The 21,125-nt window shown below is 34.5% G+C and overlaps 1 protein-coding gene across 4 annotated transcripts in view; it reads left to right on the forward strand.

Annotated features, from left to right (window-relative positions):
* The window catches only part of LOC120313102 (glypican-5-like), a 144,280-nt gene that overhangs the window by 99,988 nt on the left and 23,167 nt on the right, over positions 1 to 21,125 (forward strand). The gene's annotated exons all lie outside the window — the stretch shown is intronic.

The raw sequence follows: 21,125 nt of genomic DNA on the forward strand, positions 1-21,125 counted from the left end.
TTAGATAAATAATCAGATTTCCTCCCTTTCCCACTGCTTGTTAGTTAATAGAAAGCTCATTAAAATTTGTCTATTCTAAAAGATATAGAAACATATCTAAGTCAGAATGTTAGCAACCATGTTGGACCGTGGAAAAAAAGAAATACCAAAGCAGTAAAATGAAAAACAATGATGCATTAATAAGTTAAGTATGAATTATGAGCACACTTATTTATCTTTTATGGCTATTTTAATCTAGAGTGCAATCATAATGGTGAATGAGAAGCAAAATGTCCCAAAAATATCCATTTAGTCTTCACATTATTATACTATTTCTTCAGTTTATTTTAAAAGGTAACCTGTACAAACTAATTATTTATGTTTAAGGCCTAGGTTTAATTAATAATTGTATTGACATCCTCATTTGACATACACGTTGATTAATTACTGACACTAAATGTTTCCTTAATTTCAAACTTTCCAAGGGATTCTGTTTGTTTATGAGTAGACAACCTGGACAATTTATTATTTTAGGGTTGTCGCAGACAACTTGGCAGACTCAAGTTTGTGTGGTGGTATGTCTGGATGTTTATTAACAGCATTTGTACACTTGGGAGCTAACTGGATGAAGGATTGAAAGAGGACATGAACTAGTGTAATCTGAAAGTTGAATGGGTATATAGAAGCTTTACATAGACTGAAGAAATAGCTGGCTTTCAGATTAAAAAACATCAAAACATTCTACTCTCAAAAGACCTACAACTATCTAATCACTTTATCTCATTTTAAAACCATTCATGGTAACTTAAGGAATGAAGTTTTTGCTTCTTTAAGAACTCTCTTCTATTCTTCCTTTCAGGCTACAAACCAGATAATTAACTGAGTGAAAGTTAATTGAAGTACATGTTTGATCTCATTTACATGCTGGGGTGCAAATTAATTGAAGAGTAATTCAATTAAACATGTTTAGATTGGAATTTCACTTTTAAATTTGCATATATAGGTATAACTTAGCATACATGACTTGGCATCTTTTCTTTCTCCATTATGATATATAATTATGATATATAATTAAGTCTCCTATTAGTCTTGTTCCAAGAATAAGAAGTTTTAAAAAGAGTAATGGCTTTTCTCTCAAATATATAATTTTTGATTATTTTCTTTGTAAGAATGTGTTATAGTGCACAATTGTCAAAGCTTTATTTTTAATTCTAATTAGGAAAATTCCAAAAATTATATTTTGGAGTTATTTCAGGAAAGTAGTAATACATATTCAGAATACAATATGTGCAATATTTCCTAAGTATACAACATATTTACATAATTAATAAAGCCATTCTAATCGAACTTTTCAACATGCAGATTGCAGACTTTAAATTATTACGGAATACATAAGATTTTTTGCAAAAAAAGTTATTGTTTAAGAAAAATAATTTATTATTGTAATATATTAATTAAATATATTACATCTTATATAATGCATATATTATCATTATTACAATAGTTTATTATAACCTGGGAAATAACAGTCATTAGACATACAGATAGAATACTGGCCTAAACTCAAGCTGTACTACCACCTCTGGATAGGAAGATCAGAAAAAATGACAATATATCAGCACAGTGATGTTAACAGACTCTATTTACCAAGGAACATAGGTGGGCAGGCAATGTTGCAAGTACACCAAACTATTGAAGAAGAAAAAAAGGTACTGGAAAAATATCTGAAGGAGAGTGAAGAAGATGCACTGAAGCTAGAATACCATGAAGGCTTACTGACTACTGGAGAGACCAAACTGATCTACATCAAAGACTAAATGAAGAACAGAAAAGAGACATGGCAAGGCAAAGTTTTATATGGCCACTACATAAAAGAAAAAATAGCAGGCCAATCAGAAAACCAGAAGGCCTGACAACGGCTAAGAGCAGGAAATTGAAGAAAAATATAGAGCGGGTAATTCTGGCTGCACAAGACCAGACCTTAAGAATAAATGCATACAAAACCAGAACTGAGAAAAAGCAACAGCAAATGTCATTTCTGCAAAGAAGCTGAAGAAATAGTAGATCAACTAGTTATCTGCTGCAAAAAGACTGATTACAAACAATGGCATGACAAAGTAACAATAGTAGTGCATTGAATATCTGCAAGAAATACCACTTGTCTGCAAGCAAGAATGGGTAGGAACTACAAAATAGACAAAGTGATAGAAAATGAAGATACTAAAGTGCTGTGTGACTTTAGAATTCAAACAGACAAGCAGCTGTCACACAACGCCCCAGACTAAAACAATTGTTGATAAGAAAGACAAAAAAGTCTGGCTATTGGAAGTTCCAGAACCCAAAGACAGCAAAAGAAAAAAGAGAAAAACTCAGAGAAAATAACAAAATACAAAACCTGTCAAGATAAGTAGAATGACTATGGCAAAAGAAAGCAAATACAGTTCCAATAATAATAGATGTTTTGAGTGGAATCCCAAAACATTTAGAGCACCACTTGAACACTAAGAATGATTCTTAGAAAGAATCAGATCAGCAATGGAAACTAATTTTGGAAAAGGGATGAGACAATTAGAGGAGCATTATTTTACAATAGCACTTTATCTACTTTGGAAGTATGGAAGGCTGAGTCAATCTTGAACTGGTCAAACCAAACTCCTGGCTGTGGGCAGAATTAGCCTGTAATACTGCATTCTAACACAGAGGTCCCCAACTTGTGGGCTGTGGCCCACTACTGGGCCATGGGCTGTTGGCCACTGGGCCACATGCTGGCCAGTGTATGCGTGTGTGCATGCCCATTCGCGCTTAGCATCATGGCATTGTGCTGGTGCTAGTGATGCCGCGAGCGTTGTGTGGGCAGTAGCATTGCTGCGAGCACACACTCATGCTAGCATAGCAGCATTGCCCAGTCACTAGCATCGCCTGGGCACTCATGGCCCCATTTGCATCATGCATACAATCTCAGACCATTCATCTGTGCCTCCACCCCCCGCCCCAGTCCGCCAACCCAGAAAGGTTGGGGACCCCTGTTTAATCACTGCACCACATGGCTCCTAAAATACAGAGAATGATTGGATGACATGCACTTTGACCTGGAGTTACTTAAGAACCTTCCAGGCTACGAGTCAATCCCTTGCTTTGCCTATAAGAGGACAAGGATTCTCAAAGACATGAATTAGAAATGATTTAATATAAGGGATCGATGTTAATGAACATATTTATAATGGAATTATTCCTTTCTTTCCTTGCAGACATAAAACAACTTCTTTCATTAATTTCATTAATTCTTTAGAGGTATAGAGAATCTTTGCAAAGTTCCATTATGGGCATTGGTGTTCAGATGGTATATACCATATAGTGCCTTTGTCCTAAGGTTTATGTGGGCAAAAATACAAGATTATAACTGAAATTATTAGGCAATGTAAGAAAACAAAGAATCAGGGCCACTATAGTGAAACATATTTTAAGAAATACAAACAAATTCAAAGATGTCTAAGACTGTTGCTGTCATAGTCCTCAATATTTTTCTAGCATTATAAATTACCACAGGTGTTCTCATCTTCATTACATTCAGTTTCACACAGCAGGCCAGCTGACTGGTTTACAAGTATTCAGAAGGTAAACAACAATTTATTTTGTACTTAGGAGTCCTTTCTGTTTTCATTTACATTAGAGACAATATATACAACGTGCTTTAGGAGTATCATTTTCATTGTACTATATTATTATTTAGGGCTTATTACAGCAACCTTCTTTTCTGCCCTACTTAAACAAAATAAACAGAACATTCATTCAGACTATCCTGAATTAGTTAGAACATACATAATATTTTATGTATTTTTAAACCATTGTTACATGTGTCTTGTAAATCATGTTAGTGCTTTCTTTTCTATTGTTTCTGTTTTTACAGTACTCTTGAAGAAAGAATTTGTTGTTGTTAATTGCGAAGTCATGTCCGACCCATCGCGACCCCATGGACAATGTTCCTCCAAGTCTTCCTGTCCTCTACCATCTTCTGGAGTCCATTTAAGTTGCTTCAGCGACTCCATCCAGCCATCTCATTCTCTGTCGTCCCCTTCTTCTATTGCCCTCAATCTTTCCCAGCATTAGGCCCTTCTCCAGTGAGTCCTTCCTTCTCATTAGGTGGCCAGAGTATTTGAGTTTCAACTTCAGGATCTGGCCTTCTAAAGAGCAGTCGGGGTTGATCTCTTCTAGGACTGACCGGTTTGAACGCCTTGCAGTCCAAGGGACTCGCAGGAGTCTTCTCCAGCACCATAGTTCAAAGGCCTCAATTCTTTGGCGCTCAGCCTTTCTTATGGTCCAACTTTCACAGCCATACATTGCAACTGGGAAAACCATGGCCTGGACTATACGCACTTTTGTTGGCAGGGTGATGTCTCTGCTTTTTAGTATGCTGTCTAGATTTGCCATAGCTTTCCTCCCCAGGAGCAAGCGTCTTTTAATTTCTTGGCTGCAGTCCCCATCTGAGGTGATCTTGGAGCCCAGAAAAATAAAATCTGTCACTACCTCCATTTCTTCCCCATCTATTTGCCAGGAATTGAGAGGGCCGGATGCCATGATTTTGGTTTTCTTAATGTTGAGTTTCAAGCCAACTTTTGCACTCTCCTTCTTCACCCGCATCAAGAGGCTCTTTAGTTCCTCTTCACTTTCTGCCATTAGAGTGGTATCATCTGCATATCTTAGGTTGTTGATATTTCTCCCGGCAATCTTAATTCCAACTTTTGATTCATCTAGCCCTGCCTTTCTCATGATGTGCTCTGCATATAAGTTAAATAGGCAGGGCGACAGTATACAGCCTTGCCGGACTCCTTTTCCAATTTTGAACCAATCAGTGGTTCCGTGTCCAGTTCTCACTGTTGCTTCTTGACCCGCATATAGGTTTCTCAAGAGACAAATAAGATGGTCTGGTATTCCCATCTCTTTAAGAACTTGCCACAATTTGTTGTGATCCACACAATCAAAGGCTTTATGAAGAAAGAATACATTTCTAAAATTCATTGGTCATCAATAAACTCCTTTTTCCACTGGCACCTATAAGAAATTCATCTCTGCCCTTTTTGTTCATTTCAGTGCTTGCTCTTCTCCTTTTCTGTAATATAACGTTGCAAAATAATAATAATAAAATGAACAATAGACATGTGCATAATGGAGTGAACACTTGAGATGTGGTGCATTAGCCATGGACTCTAAGTGCTTCCCCATGATTGTTACACCTGTTCACAGTTTGGAGTGGGGTGGGGGATGGGGATGATAAATTTATCATTGCCACCATCAGTTGGGAGAGGAGCAGAAACTGTTCTCTCCCCTTTCTTGCCTTTTGATAGCTAGACCAGGATAAATTCCCTGCCAGAATGAGACTAGTTATTTCAGAAAAAGATACAAGTCGGTTACAATATAAGGTAAATGAAGATTAAGTTAATTGAGAATTGAAGACAAAGAGAGAAAAAAGAACAGGAAAACTCCATGAATCCTGTTTGAAAAGAGGGAATATTTCTTCCCAGCTTGGAAGACAAAAAAAAAATAATAATAATAAAAAAAATGAGGCTGTCCCTCCCCTTTCAAAAAGGAGGGAAACCTGACCCTTGATTGGTTCTTGTAATCTGAATTAACATAGTTTTGCTGTTACCTGTCCACTGTTGCAATTTGCAGCTTCATTTTAATTAACCTTACGAGCTACAAAACCTCAGGCTTTTAAAGAAAAATGTATCAGTTGGAAAATGTACTACCAAACTGCTGATTATTTTGTTCTTCATCAGATCATAGATGACATGAGTTGCCTTTTATAATTAACCCTTTTGTACCTGAATCTTACAATTTGTGATAATGCACTGCATGACATTTTCAATTCAAGTACCACAGCTCTATATACCTGTCCCATAAAGTATACTATTTAAATTTCAATTCAATGCAAATACAATCTAATATATTATATAATATAATATCAAAATACTGTAGAAACTGTATGTTACAAATGTTATTTACATATCAGCTTGTATTGGTGCTGATTCACAAGGATTAAATTCACTCCAGTTAAATTAAATAATTATTAAATCTATTTCTTTTAAGAAGTATATATATTTTTTATTCTTTGGCTTTTTTCCCCCTTTTTTTCCTTAGTTATGGATGTCCATTTCCACAAATTTTATTTTTGAAACCCACTGGGCACCTGGTATTAGTTACCATAAATTTGGTGATTATGGAAAAAAATAAAAGACACTGGTAGTTTTCATCTATCTTGAGGCAGTTTTCTTTAATAGCCAGTGCTCACTTTTTCAGAACAGTTGACATTTTTAAAATGCATATAGGCTAAGCAATGGATTAATAGAAAGGATTTCTTTTAAGGTAGTTATTCACTTGACAATGAAAAATGGGAGCTTGATTACTTTTATTTATTGGTGGAGAAGGTTAAGCAAAGCATTTATTGTATTTAATAGGAGGCAAAAAATTAAAGAAGCTTCTGCTTTATGTTGAACAACAGAAATAGCCTATAGTAATAGTAATAATTTCCATTGATGAAAAGGAGCTACTTGAATGACATGGCAGATATGTGTGAAAGATTGCCTTTAAGATATTAACCATTTCTGGGCTTGATGCTTTTCTTTATAAGATGCTATGCTATTTGCTCAATGATTCTTCTACCCAGCTAATATGGATTTTCCGGTTTGTATTATTATTATTTTTATTATTATTATTATTATTATTATTATTATTATTATTATTATTATTATTATTATTATTTTCTTTTTCATCTGATGGAATGTAATTTTGTGTCATACTGAAAGAAACCCCATGGCACCATAAGGCCAGATAGATTGACTATCTTGTTGAACCTTCACTATCATTTTTTTTGTCTTTTCCTTTGGTTTTCTCTTTGGAGTTATGTTCTGAATGAGAAGCCTGATAGAATTTAATTCATATTTATTAATATTATTGTTATTATTTTATTAACTGTTATTAATATTGTTATTAATTGTGTATCCTTTTTAAAAGTTTTAAAATATGTTAGTAACAATTTTAACAAAAAGCAGAAAGCAAACTTTTATATTGTTTTCTCATATGCAATCCTTGTAAAAACAAGAGGAACGTAATTCTTCATGAAATATAATGTTTAGTTATAGATATAAAAACAGTCTCCTATTATTATTATTATTATTATTCTATATTTTCATCTTTACTTTCATCTATTCTAGTGATATTGTTTACAGAGCTATAGTGTAGATAATCAGAATTGTAAGTTCATTAACACATTAAAATTATTAAAAATGAAGACTAGGTTTTGGTATTGGTAGGATCCATCATGAAATTTTGAAAGATAAACATTTTTATATATTGGTATTTATCTGATTATAGATCATTTTTTGTCATTTTCTGCATTTCTTTTGTTTCTGAGCAAATTTAAAACTGTAAACATTTTTTGTTGACAATCCTAATAACAAATTCTTCCATTTTGCTGATGGTCACAAAACAGGCACTCTATGTAACAACATAGTTTGTTTCCTTACTTAAATCTTCCTGCATAAGTAAGTTTATATAGAGAGGACATTACTTTTGTTTTAATGGAGTCATTAGTTCTTCCATTCACTCACATGAATGTTCTCAGAAAAGTTTTCAGTTGCATTTTGCCACAGCTGTATTCCCAGAATTCTTTGTGGCTGACATAATTATGTCATCAATTTCTGAAATCTACTTCTTGTGTTCCCAGTGGATATATAAAAATTCTTCAACCTTGGAAAGAGCTGGTTGTAAAACTTTTGAATGTGAAAAGCAAAAGTAAATGTAGAAAGTCCTGGAGTACACGTAGCAGTTCATTTTTAAGTTTGAATTTTAAGTGGAAAGTCAGTTTAACTCCCTCACATTTCTCTTCTGGATGCCAAATTGGAGATTCTGACGGTATTTAGTTTGAAAATGTATGCACTCAAGTTTTCAAAAAAATAATATGTAATCAGATTACAATAAAATAAAAAATCTGACTTTGGAATCCACAAATCCTTGGTTAGTAACTGAAAAATTTCATCAGGACTGTCCTTGGTTGATCTAATGGATTGAAATTGGGTGTAGATAAACAGACTATTTCTCTGTATGTCAATCCTTTAAGCCAGGCATGACAAATTCGCGACATCACGTGACATCCTATGATATATCGGGACTTTTTCCCCATTGCTGGCAATGGGGTGGGCGCAGTTTTGGCGTGATATATCCAGCCCATGGGGCAGCAGTTTGACATGCCTGTTTTAAGCTTTCTGTCTTTGAATCAAAATAGGTACTTTGACTTGAGCTTGAAAAAATGTTTGGAGGTCAATATGGATAGTGGACTTATGGTTCATTACAGTCCACCCATATGTTTTTTGTCTGGGTAGTGTACTAGGGAGGGTTATTACTGATTGATGAAATAAGCCTGTAAGCTTGTTATGTTGTTTGATTTCCTTGGGCTGCCGTTATATGTTGTAATTCTTGTTAACTTACTGGAGTTAGATTTTGCAGAAGCTTTAAAATTTTATTAATATATTGCTGCCAATTGCAAAAGGAAGAAATCATATATTATATTAAACTTCCAGTCATAATGCTACCTTAATTTTAGGAAGCCGAAAAAATAAAGAAATATATTGCTTAGATTGTGTTAGAATTAAATAAGATCAATAAAAGTAATGAAATGCATTACAGTAATATAATGTTCCAAACTTATGAAATATTAGACATTGCATTATGTCATTATCATCAACAATAACAACAATCTTTGGTCTTTTATATATATTTTTTATTTATCTAATTTATTCTAATTATTTTCTAATAATTCTAATTCCAGCTAGTTTGGTTTTGTGGCTAAAATAAAAGGCTAGAATCAGGAGAATGTGAATTCTATTCCCACCTTAGCCATAAAATCCAGCTAGCCCATTACCTTGAGCTAATCACTCGCTCTTAGCACAACAGACCTCACACAGTTGTTGAGGGGAAAATAGTAGGAGGAAGTTGCATTAGATGTTTGCTGCCTTCAGTTATTTCTAAAAATAATAAGAGCATAATTAAATAAATAAAGTAATTGTGATATTATTAAAGGTAGTCTACCTTTAATTAAGTGAGGTAAAAGTAAAGACTCCCTTGAGTTGAGCTGGATTTCTAATGACTACATGGACTTCTCCAAGAAGATGTTTTTTAAAAAATAAAATAATAATAGTCTAGTTTTCTGGAAATTCACTTTGGTCCTCATCCATTTACTAACTCATTCCAATACTGTTTAGGGTTGTGTGAGTTGTGTGAATTAAATGCCAGGTCAGCTGTTGTAAATATTGACTCTGTTTAACCAACTTATTCTCAAACTGTACTATTGATAACAGTGGAAATGCATGCATGAAAGGACAAGATGTACAAAGTGAATAGATTAATCCTACGTATATTGAAATCTGCTTTTAAGAATCTCAAAAAAAAATCCCTTATGGAAGAGGGTTAAGAATTATGAGAGATTTCCATCAATATTCCCTTGTCTTTGAGGTTGCTCTTTGGTGATCTCTGACCTTAGTTGTTTTTTGTAGATGCTTCATAACCCAAACTACGTAACATTATGAGTGCTAGTCACTAACCACAACCAAGCTCAGATAGCACCAAGGACCCCTCATTTCAACCCTGAGCTACAAATATTCTTCTTCACTGATGTCTTGTACCACCTGGGCTCTAGCAATCATGCCTCTCCCCACCACATACCTTATTTCTGGGATTGATCGGCATTCTAAACAATACTTCCATTCTCCTTATTCCAGACATCATGGCAGATTATGTTTAGAAATACTGAGAAACTATCAGTATCTGTTCGTAATACCATTGAAATGGTATCATTCAAAAAGAGGAATGGAATACAGGGATATTCCCTCCTAGTTAGGATTTGGATTTTTTTTTATTTTCTGTTGAAAAGAACATTATATTTAAATTTATTGTAGAAGAGGAATTACAATATAGTATGCAGGCATATAGTGAAGAATAGACATCAAAGGCAATGTGCTAATGCTGACGGTTTGGCAAGTGAGTTTCTTAGGAGGCAAAAGAAAGCCTTTAGTAGAAAAGAGCATCTGATTAAGGTCTTGTGGGTTAAAGGCAGCATCTATCCGTGAGGAGGTTTCTAATCAAGTATTGGTAGTACTCAACTTACAACAGAACTTTAACTACTATTTTCAGTTACAATGGAAAGGATGCTTTATGGTCAATAAAGCACTTCCAGCTGTCACCCCCCCAGTCACATGAACCACCACATTTTGGGTGCTTGGCAACTGGCTCACATTTACAACTGATTGGAGTATCCAAAATTCACTGGTTTCCTGCATTTTTGTTGGTTTTCAGAAAAACACCCATTTAGAAGAACAGATTTGGACTTATGACCATGTGAGTTGGACTGATGAACATGAAAATAGTTGCAATAAGCAGTGCAGTGTAGCAAAAATCAATTCCTTTCTACTACAGTTTTATATTCACTGATAGTCATCAAATGAAATTTAGAACTTGGCTTTTTATTTTTTAAAAAATGTAGTTTAAATCTTTATAGCATGGCATGTCTCTCTGTCTCTGTGTATGTATGAGAGAGAGAGAAAGAGAAAGAAAGAGAGAGAGAACTTAACAGAGATACTTAACTAATAGAATTAAGCATTCAGGAGACTGAATTACTCATGCAGTAAGATAAATACACAAATCAATAAAGCAAGATTTATTTATTTGTTCAATTTATATAGTTTCCCATGTCACATAGGTGGCTCTGGGCAGCTCACAATTAAAGAAAAAAAAACAATAAAAATAATCAAACAATCCAAACATATACAACTATTAAAAACAATTAAAATAATAAAACATAATCCACAGGAAAGTATAATTCACACATATTACATTACAAACAATGCAATTGTCTTGCAGATTCTATTCCTCCAGCATATAACCAGCCATAATGGAAAAACCATGTCTTCAGAGCTTCTGAAAGCCCAAAAGGGTCCGGCCAATCTATACTCAAAGGAATGATGTTTCAAAAACTGAGTGACACAGCAGAAAAGGCAATCCTTCTGGGTCCCATCAGACAACACTTTTTAGTAGAAGGGATTTAGAGCATGCCCTTCTGCCAGATCAGATAGGATGGGTAGCTGTAACTAGTGAGAGATGGTCACTCAAATAACCCAGCCCCATGCTATGCAGGGCTTTATATGTCATTACTACACCTTAAACTTCACCAGGCAAACTGGTAGCCGATTCAGCTCTTGGAGTAGAGGTGCAATGGACATTGATCAAAGAATGCATATAACTTTCTGTGCTGGAAAGTTGCAGCTTCCAGATGCTTTTCAAGACCAGCACCATGTAGAACATATTGGAACATTCCATTTGGAAAGTGATTGTGGCATGAGCTACCCAACTGAGAAATGGGTACAACTGGCACATAGCCTGAAGCTGAGCAAAGGCCTTCTAGCCATGTGACTGCCATCTGCTCATAAAGCAGAAGTTGTGAGTCCAGGAGCACCCCCAAGTTGCACATCCCCAAGTTGGGGGCAGTGCTAACCTATCTAACATCAAAGATGATAACTTCCTGAATTTTCTGACCAGGCTGTCCAAGGTATATAAACAGTACATGGCCAAAGAAATATAAGAATAATATATGCCAGATTTCCATTACTAATATATAGTTCATTAAGACTATTATTTTCTCTGGCTGCCAATGTATGATACAGTATATTGTGGTATTTCATCTGTAGCATTTGAAGAGGGATTGGCTACTAATACACTTGTTGACAGCACATGGTGATTGTCTGAAGTTAAAGGAAGAAGCTTTTCAGTCTGTTTTCTTGGATTTTTGCCAAATCACCAAGAGTGCTTCAAGATGCTGTGCATCCTGCTTAATCAAGCAGTCCGTTTCTAGCTGTATTTTTTTTAATGAAAGACTGCATTCTCAAATTATTTTCCTCAGTGAGGGGAGGAGACCAATAGATTCCTGAGGGAGGGGTGCCTGCCACCTCATTGGAGCAGATAATCTTGGGAGTTACCAGAAGAAGAGGAGAATCATCCAGCTACATTTCATTTTCACAGCCCACAACCTATTTCCCCGAGGAACCTGAGAGAGAGAGAATGAGTCTGAAGGGGAGGGTGGTGAAATAATATGTGAGAATGATCTTGAGGGATGCAGGGAAGAGATACTACCTAGGGATTGATCATATATGAGAGGGTGGAGCCCAGGTTGCTTAACGGTCAACAAAGGAAACTAACTAATCAGGTTGTAAAAAGATACAGCAGGAGACTTGCAAGCCTCTGTTAAAATAGCTTTGCTATAAAGTAGAATTAGCTTATCTGGTTGTATATCTGTCTGGTTTACTTGAGAGGGCCGACACAGATGATCTCACTAGGAAGTTTCATGTAGATGTTAAATAGGAATGGATAAAATACCAAGCCCCACATAGCAAGGTCCAAGAGTGGGATTCTTACTCCCCATGAACATTGACTGGAAACTGTCTCAGAGAAAGAAAGAGAACCAACATAATATTGTGCCACCAATTCTGAATTCCCAAAGCTAGTCCAGAAGGATACTATAGTTTATGGCAGTGGTTCTCAACCTTTCTAATGCTGCGACCCCATAATACAGTTCCCCATGTTGTGGTGACCCCCAACCACTTATACATCACCGGGTGCCAGGGGTGTGGCCAAAGAAAAGGGGGAAAAAATGGCAGACAGCCTTGTTTGGCGACCCCCGTGAAATGGTCATTCGACCCCAAATGGGGTCCCGACCCACAGGTTGAGAACCACTGGTTTATGGTATTGAAATCCACTGACAGGGTCAAGTAGAGCAAGTATGGATGAGTTACCCCAACCTGCTCCTGCAAGAGAGCATCCAAAAGTGCAATCAGTGCTGTTTCCAATCTGTATCTGGCCTGAATCTTGACTCAAGGGCTAATCCACTTTATACAATTGCTCTATGACCACCTTTTCTGCAACCTTCTCTAGAAATGAAGAATGGATACTGCATGAAAGTTTTCCATTATGGTGGGGTCTAAAAATGGCTTCATGAGGAGGAGATGAACCAGAGCCTCTTCAAGGGGGAAATACATGTCAGGGAAATTGTCTTGGCAGATATATTCACTATATAATGGCTTTGCAATTTCATTTAGGCTATGAAAGGCAGCAGTAGTAATGTTTAATTCATGTGGATACAGTATTATATTTTTATTCATCAAAGGATATTACAGTACAAAGAACAAGCAAAAACAATTACAACTTTGCTGATATACTTTGGGAATTTTGAGTTCCAACATGGACATTACTAGGTTTAGTTCTTGCAAAAATGTGTTTAATCTATTTGTTATTCCAAATAATGCATCCCTATCAATAGAGATGTCTTTGCAAGATCTTTTCCATAATCTACCCATTTTGATGATTAGATCTCTATATTTTGTACGTTTTTCTATTTTTTTTCTTTGACTCTGCTCTCCCTCGATATTGTCACATCTGCAACATTTACTCTTTTCCTTTATTGTATGTTGGGTTCACTTTTATATGAAAATCTGATGACATTTTAACTTCTTTTTCAACATTTTACATTTTATGATTATACAATTTTCAAGAATGAAAATTATAATTTTGTTATGACATTGTTTATTGTTAATCTAAACAATTTGTTTCATCTTGTTTATTGCATGATTTGCTGCTGTTTGAGCCATGTTGGTTCCTTGATTTCATCACGCTTTTTGGTTATGCTCATTTTTGGACTGCAAAAATTAATCTTTCTTTTTTCTTTCTGGGTGGTATCAGCTCATAAACATTATCAATTTCTGCTCTTGCACAGTAATGTTCCAAATGATTTTCCAACAATTGACTGTTATCATCATTTTTTGCTTCTACTTTCATGATATTTTCCTTGGAAACGTTTCTGAGCATTTTCTATTTGATAGTCTTCATGTAATTATTTGTTCCATTTTTTCTTTGTTTTTTATTCAGTAAATCACAGCCGCTATTTTTTGTATGTTAAATACAGATGATTTATATCAATTTATGGATATAATGCATGATGCATTGTCATCAGATTTTAGGCTTTCTAATCTACAGTAAATTCTCCAATTCATATTGTGTCCAGTTTACTATACCTATACTCTATCTGATTACACTATCACAAATGTATTTATGATTTATTAATTTACCTAATTTAACTTTGAATTTTGAATTTTTCAAACATTTTAAGTAACTAAAACCATTTTTCCTCATGCAAAGTATTATATGACTAGAATATTCCTAGATATTTATAACATTCTTATTTGGGCAAAGTTTTAATAATATTTCAATATTTAACTTCTATTTTTTTCATTTTGATAAATTTTTCCTTTAATTTTGCTGAGGATCATACATATGTCAAATCTAAATTCCATTGTGATATCATCATTATATAACTTTAGATCATTAGTTAAAGATTCAATTTTAAATTTTTGATTTTCCATTTAGATCAGGTATATTTTATCAGCTGGGATACTTTTCTACTTCATTTCAACAGTTGATATCCAAGTTTTGGTATGAAAGAGGGATATAATTGAAATAGTAAAAAACAATGGAGACAAAGAATTCCCTTGAAAACATCCTTTCCTAATTTCACATTTCAAATTTCTGTACTTTTTACCACCAAAGTTGTTTTACAATTTTTATAGCTTGTTTTACAACATTCTCCAACACTTTTCTGAAATGTTATAGGGTTTCCTGCTTGAGCAGGGGGTTGGAATAGAAGACCTCCAAGGTCACTTCCAACTCTGTTATTCTGATATTCTAGATAATTAGTGCTAAATATTAGTGCTAAATATTTCCAAACAATTATGCATCTAACTATGTTAAACCACACTCTTATTTTAAAAAATATTCTTTCAGTTGCCATTCATTCTTCAATTTTTTCAATATGATTAAATAGCAAACAAAGAAGGTTAAGAATTAGAGTTCAAAAGGAAAAGATAAAATATGTGGATTTTGGCTTAAATGTCAGTTTAATGAAAAGCTACAAGTTGAATAAGCTTAACTAGGTATGTCATTTTATTACTATTATGGTTAAACCATTATTTTATGGTTTAATTTAGGCCAATAATTTGAGTTTAGAAATTTACTTTGGTACTGTTGGCACCTCAGTTTGTTGTGATGAATTGTTGGTCTCATAAATTAACAAGGCATCAAGCACTGATTTTGGAGTGTTGCTAGGTTAAGGTCCAGTCCCTAATGAATAATGCAGTCCTAGCATATTGGCAGCTAGACTGCTTGTTATTCATTGTAAGGTGCCTAGCTATGGGAGTGTTAGATGTTTGACAGCATTGAATAGAATCCAGTCATCCATACAAACTACCTCCAGTGAAGTGGAAAGGACTATAAAATTGTTTCAGCAACAGCTAATTCTCTTGTTTCCTTTAAGGCTTCTTAACTGTTTAGTTGCCAGTGCTAGGATATGCTATATAACATTTAATATAGCAAATATTAAACTGAGCTCCATATTTTGCTAGGTGGTATGCTTATATAAATTAATAAAATGAAGCTGAGTGAAGGTCAGTCTTAAATCTTGGTAATTTAGGAGCCTGTGATATGAAAATCACAAAAAATAATTTACAACTATTTATTTCTTAGATTATTAGGGGCAGACAAATTTGTCCAGCTGTAGTTGCTCAGCTTATGTCTCCAATTTCATTTCATCCCATTTCTGTTTCAGTTTCTGATTTTTTAAACTAAGATTTGCATAAGCATATGCATGCAATAATATTTCTTCACACACACACACACACACACACACGCACGAGATAAAACCAGTGATTATATTTTTTTATTTCATAGAATTCTAGCAATGGACATTATCTTCAAATTAATCTAGTTAAATCCTTTTATAGGAGTATTTGTGTTATAAATCAATGAAATAAAATAGAGTAATGGTCTTTATTTGTTGTATTGTTTATATTTCAGAATTACCAGTTGTTGAAGTTATCAAATTGATTTCCGTGCAAGTAATTACTACAAAGACCTCTAAAAAGCTTCATGGTTTTTCATTCATAGAATACTAAATATATAGCTTTGTCTCTTATTTTTTTATTGGCACATAATAATACACTATTTCTGACTTCATATCCATACAATAGAATCTGGATTTCTCTTTTTTATTAGAAATTTATTTTGTTTTCAAAAAACAATAATAGGTTTTCAAGTGAATCCTCTGAATTTCTGCTTGTTTATCATTAATCATTCCAAGTGCTACTAGCATCTTCTAGAAGGCTATATCCCTGCTGGATATTGTGAAAAACACTAGCAGCAAGAATATCTATAGGTGTTCTTACCATAACACTTATTATGTAGCACTTGCGATAAAGATTCCTATGCCTAAACTTAACTTCTCACTAGTATCTTTTTTGTTGTTGTTGTTATTTGCCAAGTTGTGTCCGACCCATCGCGACCCCATGGATGTTTCTCCAGGCCTTCCTGTCCTCTACCATCTTCTGGAGTCCATTTAAGTTCACGTTTAAGTGACTCTATCCAGCCACCTCATTCTCTGTCGTCCCCTTCTTCTATTGCCCTCAATCTTTCCCAGCATTAGGCTCTTCTCCAGTGAGTCCTTCCTTCTCATTAGGTGGCCAAAGTATTTGAGTTTCAACTTCATGATCTGGCCTTCTAAAGAGCAGTCAGGGTTGATCTCTCCTAGGACTGGCCGGTTTGATCGCTTTGCAGTCCAAGGGACTCGCAGAAGTCTTCTCCAGCACCATAGTTCAAAGGCCTCAATTCTTTGGCGCTCAGTCTTTCTTATGGTCCAACTTTCACAGCCATACATTGCAACTGGGAAAACCATGGCCTATCTTTACCTTGTGTTTTAATTGTCTCTTTCTTCCCTCTTCTGATCTCTTCTAGCCATTTCTTCATCCTTTTTCTGTAACTCATGCCTTTCTATCACCCACCTGTCATGATGTCTGTAACCATCTTGTTTTTTACTACATCCAGTACCAGGCATATAATGTAGCTCTTCATTCTGGTGGTTTACTTTGGAAATATTGATAGGATCCTTGCAGACATTGGCAACCATAATAGTCTGTTATACAGGGTTATATTCAGGTATGTGGTAAATAGAAGATATTTCTGAGGGCACATTCTTGCCAGGTTTTGGTGCTGCTTACATGTCAGTCCTTTTACACAGTAAAATATTTGATTTGAATTATTTTGTGAATTTAGTGAGGTTAACTATTCAATATTAAGTGGGGTGACTTAAAATAATTTAAAAAATCATTTTTTCATTATTTGCATAATTATTTATTTCTTAGGAGTAAAAATAATTGAAGACTTTTGCTCAGCTTCATATTTGTCAGTAAGTTTATTATATTTCTTTCCCTGATTGAAATTTATATATACCAAAATTTGAACTAAAAATAACACTTTTAGAAGGTGTATGACAAACTGCACAGCATATAAGGTGTGTATTTTATGAAAAATATATGCAAATTAAATGAGAAATTAAATCCTTTAAAATAAAAAAATGATCCAGAAAATAGGATAATATCTTTTTTGTCTGTATAAAGTATTATATGTCCTTTAAGAAAATGTTATGCCTGATTGGTGTGGATAGCATATCAGTCCATCATTGAAATTACAGTGGGACATAAGGGAGAATCTAGATTCTTTAGCTTGTTGGCATAAAACATAGCTCACCAAAAGTCATCACCTAGGATATATAAACACAAGAAAATAATTTCCTAGGCCTGGAAGCATAAATGTGGGATGCATAATACTTTCTTTCTTTAGATAGTGACTTCATGTATCTCACTGCCCCATTTGGATTTGATTAGCCTGTGAAGACAAAGGAAAATGCCTGTTCTAGTCTGAAATATGAATTGTTTCAACTGTAACAGGAGTAAGAATTGTCTCATTTGTTTCTTCCTATGCTAAAGAACAGATTAAATGTTTGACATTGCTTTAGCATTTTGTTTGGAGGGGCAAGGTTACTGGAGTCAGAGTACATATATATTTTGTTGTACTTGATGCACACAGATTTCCTGCTGTGCTGTTAATGACAAGTCTCTGTCTTTCTTTCTGCCACCCTCAGCTGTAGCAATAGCCAAGGCATGCAGATGCTCAGCTAAACTGAAAAACAAAAAAGCAAAAAAGTAAAGAACATGTTCTTCAACTTCATGGAAAAATATTTGCAAAAATTGAGTGAAATAAATAGAAAGTGTATGCTCCAGTAGGTATGAACAGTATGGCTTGATCAAGATTTTTCTGCTTTTGAAAACACCCTATTGCAGCTACTGTGCATTTCTAAGGCAATTTCATTTGGGAGCCACCTGAAAGGATATAAACTGAGTCCTCAAGTTTTAGAATGAGGCTTTGAGAAATATGTACTGTTTGCTAAGAAACAAAGAAGTCGTAGAATTTGAGGGCTAACAGGTCAACCTCTTATTAGATATGCTCAACACATCAGATCTACATATCTGTCCTCAGCACAGGTCAAGCACTAGGGCAGGGGTAGGCAACCTTGGCTCTTTTATGACTCGTGCCAGCATGGCTGGCTCAGGAATTCTGGGAGTTGAAGTCCACAAGTCATAAAAGAGCCAAGGTTGCCTACCCCTGCACTAGGGTGTTGCATGTGGGAATTGGACATACTGATTGCTAGCTCAACTGGGTCAGAAATAGTTGCATACAAAGATACAATCAAAGAGCTTGGCCTGCCTGCACTGGGAAGAGATGAAAAATCAAGATAGATGGATTAGCCTGGCTAATGACAGGTGTTGAGTTTAAATAAATCTCTCACTATCTCAGACTTTCCATGGGGTACTGCCACAATATTTAGGAATCCCAGGAATCTAATCCTTTCTCCTTTCAAGTCAGCAGTGTAAGCTAACCAGGTCTTATTAATTTCATAATGAATGACCAAGGCAGTGATGTCCATCCAAGAAAGCAAAATAAACGATCCATAGATTTCTTTGAAACTGAAATGTCTTCCATTGTAAAAAGACCATCACTTAGAGTTTACAGCAATATACACCTTATTTGCAACTAAAATTCTGAATGAAACGAGGGATGTTTCAAGGTATATAGTCCTAAGTATGGATACTATTGAAAGAATAAAATATACTATACTTTCAAGAATATATTATACATTTAAGAGAGATGACCACAAATAAAATATCTTCTGAATATATGTATACTGAATGTAGTTTACTTTTAAGCAGCATATATTAAAGACTATATGTATGATAACAAATGTGGATTTTCTTGCATTTTACTTATTTGTCTGAATCACAGAAAAATTAATAAAAAATAAGTCCATACCTGCTTGTATTTACTTTACATACCATTTACATTTACATTGTGCTAGTATGAATAAATATATGCCTACTTTAAACATTCACGATAGGGCCCCAGTCCAGATTAGTATTCTGTTACACTTTTGTTCCTTAGATGATAGAGATTAGTCTAAATAGTCGAAAAATGATCGACATTACTAAATATAGGGATGAACTGAATCAGACTAAGAAAGAAGTGTTGTAGGCTAATGTGAAGCATGATTTAGAATATAAAAAGGAAAGGAATATGAATATGAAGGTTGAGAGACATTCTGATGATGACATTCCCAAACACAATTATTTCTAAATATCCTTGCTTCTTGGTGTCTGTTTTGAACATACAATCTTTGGTAGACACTTAAAACATATTAGAGTGTGTCTAAAAATATAAATGAAGCAAGCCAGACTTTGCAAACACGTGGATCAGGCAACTTGTCAAGAAACTGTGAATTGCTCTTGAAGTGTGTTGAGTCAGAAATGTTTGTGTAGAATACATACAATAACACTACATGACCTGGCAATTAGTACACTTGGACTTTTGTAGAGTTGTATTGTATACAACATGGGATCAGGAACTTGAACTTGAAAATGTATTTGGCAGCGGATATCTGAAACCAGCCAAATACTGAATGTACCAAACAACAACAAAAAGATTCAAAAATGAATTTTAAAATTGCACAGGAGAATAAAACTGTCTCAGTTCTTCGGTGTGTTTAAATTAAAGCAGTTCTAATACATATGTTGTTTAAGATTTGGCCATAGCAAGAAAGTAATTTCAGGAAAGAAATGATTTCAGGTTGTTGTGTGTAATCTCTATAGTCTATCTTAATGTGTCATAAATTCCTGAAAGGGTTTTATGATAAATGAAATGAAAGAAGATTTTGTACAAAGGAATGTTTTGCAATTCTGAGCAAAGGATTGCTTCAACTTGGAACTGTTTGGAGAAATGCAAGGTATCTCTTAGATTGAGGGTTTTGTTTTGTTTTTGTTAAAAATTAAAAAATTACAGAAATAATACTTTGTTTTTAAAAAGATACATTAGTTCAACTTTTTTCTTTTTAAAATATTTGCCAATGCTGTATCATAGTAGACTGGAACAAATTCCTGCCTTTGGGTATATTATTTTGATATAAGATAAACTAGTAATATATATATCATTTTTACAATATAATTCTCATTCTAGTTTCTTCTCCAAAGTTTGTCGATTTTTTTCTGCGGAAGCTATCTTGGAACATCATACTTAATAATGATATTTGTTTAAATCATCCACTCCCATTGTTTTATCTCCATCTAGATATATTCTGGAATAGTTTAGATTTGCAAACATTGGTATAGATCGCTTCCCCTAAAATGCCCATAGCACCTTGGGCAAAGATTATTATTATTATTTTGAGATGAGAAAAAAACCCTTGCTTCCATTCCATAGCAGCAAGAACAGATATAAACAGGTCCTTATGTTGGTCCCATCCTAAGCATTTTGCACTGAATGAAAATTGAAGAAGGATGTGATGGTATGTAAATAAGCCTAATGAGGAAAATGTAGCAGTGGAACTCATGGTATGTTTTTGCATTGATTTAGAAAAAGAATTTGTGACTCAACGTCCCCCTTGTTGGTTGGATTGTAGAAATTATGGAGAAAAGAGAATTGTCAGTCCACAGCTATTTATAGCTGTTTATATAATCTCAATTTTCAATTGTAGTAAGCCAATGCCATTTCTTTCTTTTTTTAAATCAACGGATAGCACACTTACTTGGCTACATAAAAGTGTAATTGACTGGGACAATGACATTTTGTCCAGCTTGACAGTCTAAATGGATCTACCGGATGCCACTGTATTTACAGCT

This window comes from Crotalus tigris, unplaced genomic scaffold (assembly GCF_016545835.1).
Source record: "Crotalus tigris isolate CLP2741 ecotype Arizona unplaced genomic scaffold, ASM1654583v1 scf7180000018569.352800, whole genome shotgun sequence".
Classification (NCBI taxonomy): Eukaryota; Metazoa; Chordata; class Lepidosauria; order Squamata; family Viperidae; genus Crotalus; species Crotalus tigris.